General features: G+C 33.5%; 1 protein-coding gene across 1 annotated transcript in view; it reads right to left on the bottom strand.

Moving 5' to 3' along the window:
* The window catches only part of LOC142339428 (synaptotagmin-9-like), a 73,702-nt gene extending 62,290 nt beyond the window's left edge, over positions 1–11,412 (bottom strand). Inside the window, exons 1-2 of the mRNA XM_075389454.1 lie at positions 10,843–11,412; positions 8,677–8,832 (exon numbers count right to left, since the gene is read on the bottom strand). The gene's annotated coding sequence lies outside the window, so the exon portion shown is untranslated. The remainder of the gene's footprint in view (positions 1–8,676; positions 8,833–10,842) is intronic.
* Positions 11,413–15,778: the final 4,366 nt, after the last annotated feature.

Here is a 15,778-nt window from a genome sequence, read left to right as displayed (position 1 = left end):
GCCAATTTCCTTGCAAAGCTTTAGACTATTTTATGTTCCAACATTTTTTTCAAAATGTTGGACTATATATGCGAAGCTGGCTTTTTTCTTCAACTTTTCACTTTTTGTTTACCTATCGTAGAGATAAAAAAAACACTGTTTTGTAGCTCTCAGGATCCAGTTTTGATTACATTAAAAATATCAGAAATAAGAAAATGGGGAACACCCTAAAATTTAAAAGGAAAAAAAACGCAAAGGACAAAACATTGCTGGGGGGGGGGGGGTTAGGGGTGACAGATTGACAGTTTGCGTTGATATTTAAGAAGAAAACAAACGCAAAAATTTGTAGCATTTTTTAGTTAGGTTGAAGGGAGTTTTGATTCTCTGGAGTAAATTACGAGCTCTCAAACAAAACAAATTTTGAAAATATGAAAATAAAAGCAGAAAATTGTTTTCGTTTCTCAATTCTGGATTCGTTTATCACATAGATCTTCTGTTTTTTCATGAGAATCAACCATTCTAATTTTTTAGGGTCCGGAAACGTACGAAAACGGTTTCACGGAATGAACATCAAATCAGCTAAGCTCAGTATTGAAAATTTAAGATGGATATCCTTTCTTGACTCATTCACTTGTATACGTTACGTTGTCAGAGCAGGTCCTTCAAAGTAACTTGCTCTAATGTAAGGCAAAATATCAGAGTTTGAGGCTTTGGGAATTTATTGATCGCTAGGCTGAAAACTTTATTAAACACGATCCAGGAGGTTGAGACAACTCTTCAAACAGATCTTTTCCATTCTGTGAGCTTTTCTGTCAAATGAAAAACCAGATAATTTATTGATGGGTTGAGATTTTTTGAGTTCAAATAAAAATTGATAGAATGTTCCCTATCTTTGAAAGTCTCATGCACTGAAAAAGCCCAAATGCATAAAAAAGAAAGTTCAAAGGCAGTTTTCAATATTATCCTAGATTTTAGACACAGGAAGAGGTAGAGTGCAAAAACTTTCCAAAAACTGTCCGAAAATCTGTCCGAAATAATTTACTGCAAACCACAGTTTCTAAAGGCTAGCAAATAAAAGCTTTTAAGGATGCCTCTTAACGTTAACCAACAAGATATGGACAGGTAGACGCAGAGTGCAAAAACTGCAAGAAATCATTAAAAACTTTTTTAATATTTTCTAAAAATTGCGGTTTTAAAAGATTAAAACACAAGTTTTGTGTAATAATTATAGCTTGTAACACATATCCAAGATTTCAGAAATTCACGAATTGTGGTTGCTCATGAAACATCAGAAATTGCGAACCGTTTTTTTGTGGTTGTATAGATGTGAGTGCGTGTTTGCGTAAAGTGCGTGGTATGCGTGTGTAAGAGATAGAGAGATAGAGAGAGAGGGATAGATAGAAAGAACGATAGAGATAGTCACTCTGAGAGAGGTTGTTCCTTTGAAAGCTAGAGACAAATCAGAGTGCAAAAAATTTAGAAATAAAAACAACAAAAATTACATATTATATTTCACTTATTATGCGTTGCGTCTTTATATTTGTCCAAAACAAAGTGATGATGTTCGAATCCGACTTTTAATTCATTTGCGAGTTTTTTAAATGATATTTTTCATTATGCTCCTGAAAAATGAAAAAAGATGAAAAAAAATTCGGAAAATATCACAAAGGTTTTTTTCTAAGATTAGTGCGAAAACTAAAAATACCGACACAAATAGCTCAGCAACTTAAATAAAGAAGACTTAAATGGATGATGAGGAACCTTGAATAAATATCAGTTGCCAACAGGAAATTTTAATTTAATTTTTGGTTTTTGGTTTTTCTCTTTGTTTGTTTTGTGTGTTTGTCTATTGGTGTGTGTGTAATGTGTGTTTCTATGGTTAATTTGTGTTTTTTGAATTGTGCTCTACTTTCTAGATTATTGCAAAGAAGTCTTGCTCTTGCCTGCCAAAAAAATACCGGATGTTTTTTGGTTCAAATCGTCAAATAATTTTCTCCAATGTTTATAAGATGCTTTCAGATACTCCCAACGGTTTCTCAGTCAGAAAGTAATGGTTGTTTTTCCGACCTTTTGAGGTTTGTTGGAGCATACTATGCTATGCGTAGACTCCTCACACGAGCCATTTTGTTACTAAAAATTCAGGAATTTTCAGCAAAATTTGGACCAATTAAAGAACTACTCCATGAGTCCAGTAGCCAATGCGCTCAAAAATCGTGACGATTTTTTTTAAAAAAAACTATTCTTTCTGTCTGTGAAAAAAATTAAATCTATCTTTAGTTCTTGAGATAAACAAATGTATTTTTTATGCAAACTGAAAACAGGCTGGCGTTTAATTACAAAAACATGACAAAAATCGATATCCCCTAAAATTGATTTATTTCTTGTAATCCCCAGTCGAGACCAGATGGTTATCGTGCAAGATTCTGCCAGAATCTTGCAAAAACTGTCTATCTTGCAAGATCTGGCAGAAAAATGGTTATCTTGCAAGATCTGCCAGAAAAATGGTTATCTTGCAAGATCTGCCAGAAAAATGGTTATCTTGCAAGATTCTTGCAAGCTCGTTCCGGTCGAGCTGTCCTCTTATTGGCTCTCATTCATGCCACACATTTCATTTTGACTAGAAATTTACTTCAGAATCAGTTGCGTGTTTTTTAAGAAAAGTAATAAATTTAAATAGATTTTGAATCTGGAAATATGAATTATCTGAAGAAAACAAATTAAAATCTGCCTTTGAGAACTGTTAACACAAAATAAATCACTATTAAAAACTGTTTTTTTTTTCAACTTTAACAAGATTCATAAAACTACACGTCTAGATTAACTTTTCTGATGAAAAAATTATGTGATAATAATCTTTGCACCTTAAACAGCTTCCTTTCATTTAATTCAGCTCCTTGTGCTTAAGTTTTCTTGCCAATGCCAAAAAAATATGATTATTCACGGCTTGCCATTTTTTTGAGCTCCGAAGGACTTTAGAAGAGCTTTCGGGCAAATATCTTGCTGTCAGAATTACTCGCATTAATCAATTCATCTTGTAGGATCTTTTGCAAAAAAGTGGATATATTAGAGGATTCTGACAGAGAAATGATTATCTTGCAGGATTCTGGCAGAAAACTGGTTATTTTGCAACATTCTGGCAGAAAAATGGTTATCTTGCAAGTTTCTGGCAGAAAACTGGTTATCTTGCAACATTCTGGCAGAAAAATGGTTATCTTGCAAGTTTCTGGCAGAAAAATGGTTATCTTGCAAGTTTCTGGCAGAATGAATGGTTATCTTGCAAGATTCTGGCAGAAATCTTGCAAGATTATGCATAATCTTGCAAGATTCTGGCAGAATCTGCCAGAATCTTGCAAGATAACCATTCGAAATCGACTGGGGATGGTCGTTTAAATATTTAAACCCTTACTGGTGACAACCATGACAGCAGATCAGTTTTATAATTGGCCGTTGTACTAGCTGTTATCTCTTACTATCAGTAGCCAAAACAGAGTTTCTATGCCAAAACCTTGCTGTCAACGAAAATGTTCTTCCAAATAAAAGAAACAAAAAAATACTTAAACCAATTCAAAATTAGATTTTGATTGTTGATTTTTTTGTGCTCTGGAGGTGCATAAATCGATAGCTGGATAGAAAAAGAAATAAAATAGATTTGGTGGAGTTTTCAATTATCTAAAATCTTTTTTGTCGATATCCAATTACAGGTCACAGGTTTCATCTAGTGGAGATCAAAAAGCAAAGAAAATGCTGATGGGGCACCTCAAAAATTGTTTTTTCGCCTAAAATGTTGAAAAAAATTGAAATAGATACATATAATTAAGAAAAAGTTTGATTGAGTTGTTCTTGATTTTAACGATGTCATTACCTCTATATAAACATAACATTGTTTCTCATCGCAGAAATGAAAACCTCATACAAAAAAGTCGGTCCTCAAAGTAATTGTATGTACAAGTGGTTGCTTTTTCGTAACAAAAGTTGGAACTTTTCTTTTGAGAAAAAATTTAAAAAACCGCCACTTTTTGTTTTTGTTGCTTTTGGCAAGCTTCATTAGCCTTGAGAGCTGCTTTTGCAAAATGCTGAAAACACATAAAAATCACTTAGGAGGTAAACGTAAAAAAATCTACGTTTTTGCTTGCATCAGCTATATTGAAGAGCCCAATTCACTTTTTTTTCCACTTCAATAGATTAGTTTGAGCAAAAACTATCATCTAACAGTTGTTGAGTTTTAAGATAATTGAGGAGAAAAGATTGCTCGAAAATTTGTAGCCTTAAGAGCTGCTTTGGAGCAATGCTGAAAGCAGATAAAAGTCATGCGGTAAGACCACTTTTTTTACTTCAATACAGCAGTTTGAGCAAAACTCTGACCCAAGACTTGTTGGATTTTTAAAAAAAAACTGAAAAAAAATTGCTCGATTCTACCGTCATTGAGCTTCAATTTGACCATTCAAGGTCTCAACAAAAGGTGTCATCTTTTTTAACTGTTCCAATATGTGATATGTAGAGTTCATAAAAATGAAATTAGTTAAGTCATATTTACAGCAAGATGGGATACTTATTGAAAAGGCCATCTGGCAAAACACATAAGTAGGGTGCGCCCTGGTAAATTAATTTAAATTGATTTTCGTGATAATCTTTTGTAATAAAAGATTTGGGTTAACTGACGGTTTAACTCGAAGAAGTTGCATTAAGTGAAGTATTTTTGGTTTGGCAGTAGCGTTTAAAAAGAGGGAGGGTTTTTGGGCTTCTGCAACAGCTATATTGTTTCTTATGCATAAAAGAACAGCGTGATAAAACTCAAAATTTTTGACCATACAAGTTTTAAAATCAGCAAAATTAGAAAAACATTGTCTTAACATCACCAGGGGGATTCGCTTGGTAGCTGTAAAACATTAAAATAAGCTAAATTATTTTTTGTCGAAAATGCTTTTTTTGTCACAAATGTTTTGAACCTTTGACTATGTCAGTGCTTAAAACTTGTGAGATTTGAAAAGAGACCTGATCGTTTTGAATTGCCACCAAGTTGTCTCACTGCTGATTAAAACAAATGGACACTTTTCGTGCTGTACTATACGTTTTTGGAGCTTCAATTAGATAATTTTTTTCAGACATCTCTGCCTTAATTTTTTCTTCGGTTATATAAAGAGCCTTGTTTTTCATCTGACTTCATTGGGATATTGTCTTGGCGAAAAAGTGTACATGTAGTACAGTTTGCTTCATTTTCTAATTTTCGTCATACTCTAATCATAATAATTTTATGAACTACAAATTTCGAGCCTACAATTGTTGAGTTTTGAGATATCAGAGAAAGAAAGTTGCTCAAAACTTGTAGTAAAGTATAAAAATACGAAGAAATGAGTCACGTCTTCTACAGCAATTGAGCTTCAATTCAACTATGCAAGGTCTCAACAGAGAGTGTTATCTTTTTTTAAACTGTTCTAATAAGTGATATCTACAGTTCATATTAATGATAAAATTTGTGTTATATGTACAGCAAGATTGTTTTTAAAAATGGCGATCTGGCAAAATTTATCAGTGGCCATGGTAATTAAATTCAAATTTTTTTGTCGTAATAATTTTCCGGTATAAAAGATTTGGGTTGACTGACGGTGGAGTTTGCATAAATTGATTTGTTTGTGGTTTGCCAGTGAGTATTTAAAAAGGAGGGATGGGTTTTTGGGCTTCTGCAACAGTTATCTTGTTTTTATGCATTACACTACAGCACGATAAGTCTCAAAAATATTGAACATACAAGTTTTTAGAATAAAAAAATTGGAAATACAATGTCTTGACATCACCAGAGACAACTCGCTTTGAACCGTTTTGCTGTAAAGAAGAATTGACCTCATTATTTTTTGAGGAAAGTGATTTACTTTTTGCCACAATAGCATATTGAACCTTAGGCCATGTCAATATTTAAAATTGGTTTGTTTGAATAAAGATCTCATCGCTTTAAATTACTAGCAAATTTTTTCATTGTTGATTGGAATTAAAACAGAATTAAAAGAGTTTTTGGCTGTACTATAAAAATTTGAAGTATAATTTGTAGGTTGCAATTATGTAAAATTTTTCAGAGCTCTCTGCCTTCATATTTACGTCATTGAAAAAAAGTTAATCTTGTTTTTCATTTGACTTCTTTCGTATTTTATCTTAATGAAAAAAATACTTATAGCTTAGCTTGCTTCAGTTTCTGAATTTTGTCATACTCTTACCATACAATTTCTCTGGTTGACAAATTGAGGCCAACATTGGTGGTCAGCCCCAACTACTTAGAACGAACATGAAAAATCAGCAAGTTCTATTAGTTATTACTTCCACGGACAAAAACCCAATGAAAATTGGTCCAACCTTCAATTGTTTTTACAATCACTTACGAAATCTCTTGGAAAAGTTCCTCTGTGAAAATGTGCAAAAACATTAATTCTTCGCTCATTTTTTTCACTAATCCAAAGTAACTTAAGTTTGAACTTAAGTGCCGGACAAGGAACTATCTGAAAAATGGCTGTTGATTTCAAAACCGTGAACCCTGAAAATTAAAATTATAAAAACGAATCCCGTTAAAGCTTTAATATGATTTTCTGAACTGATCAGAAAATTTATTGAATAAGTGAAACATTTGTTCGTATTCAGTTCTTGGCAATAGTTCTTGGTTGTATCACATTGCAGTAAAAAAAAAGTCAGATTGATACAAGTATACGAACGCATAGCATTTATATTTTCTGGATTGCTACCACTTTCATAGAATTTTCTATTTTCATAGAATCAAAGGCTTTTGAAATTTCTCAGCGATGCTCACATAAAATGGAGTAAAGTAGTGATTGTGAAGTGCTGCCTCATGTATTTGTACAGTCTAAGCGTAAAAAAATTGAAAGAAACAACCAAGACAAAACCAACCAGCCACAATTCAAGCAGTTCAGGAACACCCAACTTTGGACAAAATTTTTGTCAATTGGTAGCAAAAGTACAGAACTTGTGGTTCCGAAATGAGAGAAGGCAAAACGAACTTCTTAAGTTAATCTCATTGCACACTGAAGATAAATAAGTAAAATTCACGTAAATTTTGCGTACCAGGCCTTATGAAAATTTCTAGTCCACTTTATTTTAGTTTAACCAAAAAAGTGTTTTTTTATTTTGTGTGTCGTTGCCTTTCTGAACATAAAAAGCAAAAGCAGCCTTTAAAGATTGTCTAAAAAGAAAAAACTGTCCGATAGATAATTATGAAAATATCTGACCTACTTATCTATGGAATAAAACAATCCAACGGGGGGGGGGGAATCAAGCATGTTTGAAGAAACAATAAAAAATTCTGAGATCTAAATAATTCTTATAGATAACTAAGTGCTATTTGCAGAAATCTGCCCACGCATTCTTCTTTTCAAATGAAGTGACGATAAATATCGACAATTTTTATAAACAAACCAACCATCTCATGCGTTTGAAATAATAATAGATGCAAATCTTAACTCGTAAAAAACAAATGTGCCAACAATTTCGGTTGCTGAAAACCATAAAAACATTAACACCAATAAAAAAAAGTTTTGTCAGTCTTGTCCAAAGAGACTATTGTGCGCTCGAGCCACTGTCCAGACCTTGTAGTTTCGGTCGGGGAACAAATGGGAGTGCGTTCGAGTGGGTCTGATCATACTTCAATTTGGTTCTGGAGCTCAGCCTGAGTACGTTTAACAGACACCGGTTATTGTCCTGCAATTAAAAACAACATTTTCTCGATCAAAGATTGACCATCTTAGACGAAACTTTAAAAACTTACTAAGACTTGTACGGTGACGTAAACTTAAAAAACTTTTTACATGACCGTATAAAATTAGAGGTGTGTTGAATCTGAGGTATTTTAGTTTTTTTGGTCAATAATAATGTTCTCTCAACTTTACTCATTATTTGCACTGTAAATAACCTAAAAATTCCGTTCCTTTTCAAAATTTCGAAAAAGTGTTAAGAGTTTTCGAAGATCAAAGATAAAAAATTTTTTGAAAAAGTGAATTGTCGTTTTTGCTCTCTTAATGTTAGAGATATAGTTGCTTTTTTGCATTTGTCTGTTTTCCCTAGTTAAAACCAACTATATGCATTGTGATTTATGCCAAAATTGCATTGGAATCAAGAATTTGCAAAAAAATAATCTTTTCTAAGTTGTTTTGTTTGGAGCGGGCTTATGGGCACGGTTTTACCACTTGCTCCTGCTTACTTCGCCTATAATTATTTGACTAACTCCGCCATGGCCGGCCACAAGCCGGGAATGGAAAAGGAGGAGGGAAAAACTCAGAAATTATACTAGAAATTTCTCAAAAAGTCAATTTTCAACTTGACCAGAGAATTTTTCGACAGTTGTCATGCTATTTCCTTAATTTAGAGCATCCTATTAAACTTGGTACGGCATTAGTTCGGCAGCTTAATATTGATACGTGCTTAGTACGGCGCCCTATTAATCCTGATACGGCCTTAGTGTGTTAACTTAGAAATCATAGCACGGTTTGCTACGGACCGTAGAAACTTAAGATCTTAGTATGGTTTTTGTCTAAGACTTATAGGGTGCCGTACTACGGCCTTATCGAGTTTTCCGAGGTCGCGCAACCTGGGATTAGGATCATTTTCTTAACAAAATTGTTTCATCTAATTAATTATGGAATTATTACATTAAATATTTAATTATCGATCACGGAAAGATTCTTCAGAATTCAAGATAATAACCTGTTGTGATCAAATCCTCGGTATCGTCGGATTCCTCCTCTTCTTCCTCGCAATCAATGGGTGGATGGTATTCCACGCCCTTCTCTACTCTTCTATTGTTGTCGGGGGAATCTCGGCTGCTCTCTTCGGAATCGAAAGAACGTCGTCTGTGAGTGGCTAGGAACAACAATTTTTCCATTTTCTTTTAATAGTGTTCAGTAATAACCACTCTGAAAATAATTTGATCAATTTTTTTTCTTCAAAAATGGTTTCTAATCAAATAAAAAACATGGAAGATGAAAAATTTTGTTACAAGAGTTATAACAATAGTGAAAACGACCTTTGAAACAAGTGTTACCTGACTCTTGTTTTCAGTTTTCGGTTTTTACGAAGAACTTGATTATTCTCTTTCAGACAGAACTATCTATATAAAGCAACCAAAATGTAAGAGGGAATGAGGGAATTCATACTATATGTAATAACTAGGTAATCAATTTGATTTAGAAAACGGGCGGATATCAAGCAGAGGGCTGATTTTGCAGGATTACCTCTCACGAAATTTGATCACGATACGAAAGGGAAAAATGAAGTTCACTGTATGATCAAGTACAAATGAGAAAGGATAATCTTTTTCTTCATTTTCAACAAAGCAATACTAATTTTGCCCAAAGTTAGTAGTAAAAATAGATTGAGCTTAGATTCTTCTAATATAATTCGGGCATAGTTCCAAATTATATATGGTAAAACAAGAGTGCGTTATAAAATTAAATGTGAAAAGTACGGCCGCTGGACATTCTATGGTCGTTGAGTGCGAAATTATTCCATTACATTTTGATAAACTTGTCACTTTTTATTTATTATTTTTCCTGATATAATGAAGCAACCCCTAGTTTTTGTTAGTCAATTTTTCAATCATTTGCCATAAGTGATTTCTTTCCTCTAATCATCTCAAATTCCCCCGGCCAGTCAGTCAAAAACACACAAAAGATTGGCTGATAAATGGCAGTCACTAATCTTATCTCACATTCAATATTTGTTCAAAACATCAACGTCCATTTAGGTATTAGACGAAAACCAACTAAATCTTTTCAGTTAAGTTATAATCCAAACATTTATAACTCTTTTGGTAGAGATTCGTTGGAGTAAAAGTATAAGTATAAGTGAAATACAATCGGGATCTATATTTCGAAATATGAGGCCAATAAATCGCTAATATGGCTGTCTTTTTTCTTGAAATTAGGATGCGGGGAATTGAGGCGATAATGCGGGAAGGGGGAGGGGGGTTGAGGTGGGAAGGGGAAGGTGTCGTAAATCTTTGGGAGAGGGGGGGGGGGGGGCGTGTATAATTTGAGGGTGCTATTGATAAGGATCAAACGTCTAAAAAGTCTATTTTTCAGAAGGATAAGGTAGAAGGTAGAAATGATGGCGGGACTTTGTTGAACTATAATTTGAAAGTAGTACCCATTTTGGCGTGTCGAGACATAAAACACATTTCAAATCGATTTCCACTCTTGTCTTCAAACACTATTCTATGAGAGTCATCGAGATTAAGAGAATCGAGACAAGCAGCGTTTACAGCCTGCGTTATAAAAGTGTGCATACTATCTATGTTCTTTTTTTTTACGATTGCCTCGTTCGTTCTAACTCAATACTTTCAAAAGGAAATTTGGTTAAAACTTTTATCAAACAAAAAACGTTTTTTTTTCTCTATAAACAAAAAAATAAGATTACCAAAATTCTTTAGGATGTGGTACATTTGGTGTTTTTCCTCGCCTGGGGCATTAGAAAACAAAAAGTCATGAAGCAATCTTTTGAATATAATATTTTGGAGAAAACGTAAGATATGATTAAAAGTGCAAAGTTGTAGATGCTTCTGAATGTATGTATACTATACAACCCCCTCAATAACCATAACAACCCCCCTACCCTTCAAGGAAATCAAAAACTATATATAAATAGCCCTCAAATATTAACCAAGTCAGCACAATAGATCATAGTGATAATGAACTAAATTCCTGAAAATGGTTTGACAAAGGATTCACCCCCCCCCCCCCCCCCCCTCAGTATCTGCTAAACCAACGGGACAACCGACGCTATTCAACCATTCTAAACTTTTTATGGAAAAAGTCACAAAAGTGCATTGCGGGGTTATTGGTTTGGAGCAAATTGACAAAACATCAAACTAACCTGAATTGAGTAGTCCTTAAACGCTTTTGTTGTTGTTGTGTTGCGTATTATCCTTCCATATCATGTGAACGGTAACTGAAATAATTTGGTTCAAATTTATCTCAGATTTATTCGCATTAAAAACGGGGGCAAACAAGCACTGTAGCAATTGGTAAATAAAAACAAGATCTTAATGAGGAGGGAGTTGAAATTTGTTGATATTACAAAAATAAACAAGCGTGCGATTGCTTGCAATTTAGTGAGAGCTAAAAGGAAATAAAAACTGGCTACAAAGACGGACTCCGAGGAAGTAGTTTATCAAATACAGGTCTGAAGTTATATTATCAGTCAACATTAAATTACTCATCATCTTTAGCAATAGTAATATATAAGTATAAAGATAGCTGGTGGTGGTGGTGGTGGTTGAAAAAATTGGTAGTGGAGATTTATTATTATCTGTAAAGCCCTATCTAACTTTTTCAAGTTCAAGTTTCATTCTATTCCTCATTTTAGTAGATAGTCTCAGGTAAGTTACAATTTGCAGTTTGTAGTGTTACCTGTAGAATTCAATCAAGCGTGCATTTAGTGAAACCTGATTGGTTCAAATGTCTTGTTATAAAAAATGGGAGTTGTTATAAATTTAAGGAGGTTAAAATTTGTTGTAGTGCAAATAAAATATCGGGAATAAAACAGGACGCCATTTTTGTCAACTATCACGAGATTTCGTTTAATAATAAATCATTTCGCATGAAGGGTGGTCTTAAACAACAAAAGCTTGACGTATAAATACCAAAAGCATCAAGTTTAAATGAACAACCCATAAGCTATTAGAAGGCCTTTTTTTAATATACACAGATCCTCTCTGAAATTTATGACGCAAAAACAATTAGTCTGTTTCCGTCATTAGTATCAATTGCATCATAACTGTTTAACTGTCTTTTCTAAGCAGCAGTTTAATATACCACGTTTGTTCATTCCAAATTAAGAGTTCTCTGAAATTACTATCAGAAGCTACAAGCGGTTTTGATACAGCACCCACGCTCAGCAGAATTTTTGACGCAACTCCCTCTCGAAAAAACTGCCTTGGAACGATAAATAACTATCTCTCAAAACCTATAAATGATAAATGATACGAGAATAGGAAATGCTGAAAGCCTATCTCAATAATGATAGACTCTTGACAGATCTCGCAGAATAACATTTGATCTTCAAAAATCTTACAAGATGAAAACTACGTCTTATGTTGGAGGTTTGAGAGAGAACAACCTACTGTAAATTGTGGATAAGCTAAGCTTGACATAGTTTGTCCAGAAGCTCTACTTGTTCAAAGAAACTTAGCTAGAGAAATGAAGCCTTGAGGAACAAGAAAGAACGTGAGAACGGAATATAAGACATGCCCAAGGTTGAGAGCTCAACATAAGTTGGTGTAATGGAAAGCACACTAGGCTTGCAACTAACAGATGATGGTTTAAATATAGTACTAGGCCCTCTAACAACACATAGCAAGTAGTGTGAACCCGATTTCCTCTTACCTGTTTCGCTTCCCAGCTGACAACGCGAGTGATCGAAATAAATAAAACCCAGTTTGAGGTCCCATCCGGAAGTGACCTCTGATCAGATTCAAGACAAACGCACCTGGTCTATTTCCAGACCAAAATTACAGATTCTGGAAATTGGTTTAAGCGCACAATATGTGATCAGGGGTCTCTTCCGTCTAGGAAAGGTCTGATCAGATGTCTGTTTCGTCTGTTAATGGTCTGATCTTAGGCCCTTTTCGAGTGCACAAAACTATGATCGGAGGTCACCTTGGTCTGGATATGTTCTGATAAGAGGTTCAGAAGATATTCTGATCAAAAGACTATTGAGCGCACTATAGTCTGATTGAGGGGGGGCTTTTGCGCGCATAATATTCTAATCAGAAGGGGCCTTTGAGAGCAGGATATTAGTATGAGGGGGGTGACGATCATATGACAAACTGTCAGAAAATTAATTGATTAAGTTTATTCGAAAAACAAACTCTTGAGATTTTCATGATTTTTCTGGTGGTGTTTACCTCCTCCGTTCTCAATAAAACCATCTCAACTATCAGTATTCAATATTCTACTCAATATTCCACAAAGCAGATACCGAATGGCAAAGGAAAATTTGCCCTCAAAAATAAGTTATCTTAATGAATGACAAAAAGGACACGTGTTGCGATTTTTTTTACTTCATAACTTCTGATGCAATTGTAAATTCTTGTGACTTAAAAAAATGGTACGTAATTCTCGTTACGCGTTGCAAAATTATATACGAATCTTGCAAAAATGGTCAGTTTTCAGTTAGCTCTGATTTTTGCTTTTTCGTTTGCTTCGCGGTTCTTGCAGCCGTTTTTGTTAAATTTATTTTGCTCTTTTTTCTCTATCTTTTGCCTTCTACCTGCTTTGATTTTGCTTCTTTGTCCATTTTTGCGCTTTTTTGCTGCTTTTTTGCGTGTTTCTCTGCTGTTTGTTGAGTTTATCTCTATTTAAAAGCACTTCTTGATGTATCAGAGGAACCAATATCAATCCATCTTCAACACTTCTTCAACTCAATGTCAGTCCATTTTCATCCTATCTTCAAACCTATTTTTTCAGTGTCTTTTGTTTTTGTTTTTCTTTTGTTTTTTTGTCTATGCTTAGAATATATGTACATTCAAATTTTTTTTTACTTTTCATGGTTTTTAATCAACAGATTTTGGTCACTCGGATGTAGGATGTTTCTCACTACTAAAAATGGTTACATGGTAATATTTTTTGCAAAAGAATGGTTATCTTGCAAGATTTTTGAACGTCCTTCAAGAACGTCTTCCGAGACGAGGCAACGTACCGGAAGAGCTTTCAATTTTGCTACATTAGCTTTAAAGATAAACATTCGATTTCGGCTAAAATATCGATCCAGTTTGTTGAAGCAAAGGAAAACAAAAATTTTTTGCTCTTTTTCAATGTGTACAAGTAATTTGTTTCAAGTTGTAATTGCTTTGTTTCACTTTTGTATTTGTTTCAAACCAGACAAAAAACCTTCTAAAAATCCAAAAGTGCATTATCTATTATGCCATTTTGGAAAATAAATTTTGTTAATGTCGTTAATTTGTCCCTTATGATGCCAACGGCGATAACGGCCCTGGTAGCCAAAAATCTTCTAAGATTCAATAGATCTTGAAAGAATAAGGATTTACTAACCTTATCTTTACCTTTCAATCCTGAAAATATAGAACTATTTGGACATGTTACATCTCATGCGATCTTGCTGCTCAAAAGTTATAGAATATGATGGATCGTTACATCTCTCAAAAGTTTCTTTCTTGGAGTTCATTTTAATTAGAATAATCTTTTGACTGATCGATCGCAGACTTCGATTATACCTAAAATTTTTTCCTAAGATCCTCAAATTTTTTACGAACTTACTCTAACTTCTAGTTAGTGCACTGGATGATCTCGAAAGACATAAGTGAAATTGTGCAGCAATGTAAAACTTTTGTTCTCTTCAATTGTCTTAAATGATTGCGCTCGTTTCTCTGGGATCAAAGCATTTTTTGGGGTTTAAAAGTTTATTAGTCTATGGTAGTCATTTCATAAATTAAAAGATCCTACAATATTGTTGCGAAAATGTAATGTATTATTTTTGCAACATTCCTGCTAAAACAGAAAATGCACTATTCTTGCATAAAGTCTCAAAAGACTCTCATAAGATTTCATAATATATGAGACAGACAGATTAAGTATTGCGAATTCAAACAAAAACTAGGGAAAACCTAGGGTAAATTTTGATTTTCAAAGTCACGTAATACGACCTTACTCGTTAAACAATTCTTAATCGAAAGAATTGCAATTAGTTTGTTATCAACGTTGTTGAGTTTTTGATTTTTCCATAGTAAAAGTTCTCTAAAGCATAAACAGAGACAACGCCAATGTGAAATACTTTAAAAAATAGTGCTAAATGACGTATAATTATTTTTAGTATATAAATATCTTTAAGTATTTTTCAAATGTTTTTGAAAAATCTGCATCTAGGTTTACTCTCATGTCAATTATTAGTCTTAAATGACTCGTTTCAACAGATGTTTTGATAGGATGGTCTACTTCACCAGGCAGAAAAAAAAACACTCTGGAACACTCTGAAAAAATTGAAGTGAAGATGTTTGTTGGTGGTTAAAAAAATTATCATTTGAAATTGAAAAACATTTTACTCAATCTTGGAAAAATGTTCCGCTTTGCATTGCCTTTCTGTTGCCGCCCTGGAAACCTAAATAAAAATTTCTTTAAGGTAGTTCAACCAAGAATCTTGTCCGCTTCTCTGTGACTGCTGCGTTACTACACAAAAAGTAATCATTTTGTTTTGCCGTTAGCTCGCCAAACTCATGTCATTAACTTTGATTCACTGACCGCGTTTAAATTGCACTGAAATCTTTATCTGTTTTTTAGCGGGTTGTATATTTTGCAAAAATGTTTATAGTTACTTAGTTTTCTTCTTAATCATTATGCAATAGTAAATTGTATCAACAAATAGCTACTTCAACTAAAAAAAATTACAACATTCGTTTGTCTCTTTCTTTAATCTCTAAAAATTTAGAGACAATCCAGTTGTAGTCAAATTAATTACGTACCTTCATTTTTCCAATAATTCTATAACTATCTATTTTCCCTTGGGATTGAGCACAAATTATATCAACAAATTTATCCATAAAAATAATACAGACCTAAAAACTTAATTTTTTTGCGTCAAACCATTCTGATTAGACCGAGAGAGCTGAAATCTATTTCTAAAAAATGTGCTTCATCTATCAAAAAATTAATTTGAACCTCATTGCACAGAGCCATGTATGTAATTTAATAATTTTAATCGCCAATTCATTGAAAATTTTTTCAATTGTTATTTCATTAGCTATCAAGGGCCATAAAGTTTAATCTAGAGATGAAAAGACTTTAAAATGCCACTT

Source organism: Convolutriloba macropyga, chromosome 5 (assembly GCF_964194025.1).
Source record: "Convolutriloba macropyga chromosome 5, txConMacr16.3, whole genome shotgun sequence".
NCBI lineage: Eukaryota > Metazoa > Xenacoelomorpha > Acoela > Convolutidae > Convolutriloba > Convolutriloba macropyga.
This window is presented reverse-complemented; position numbering and strand designations above follow the sequence as displayed.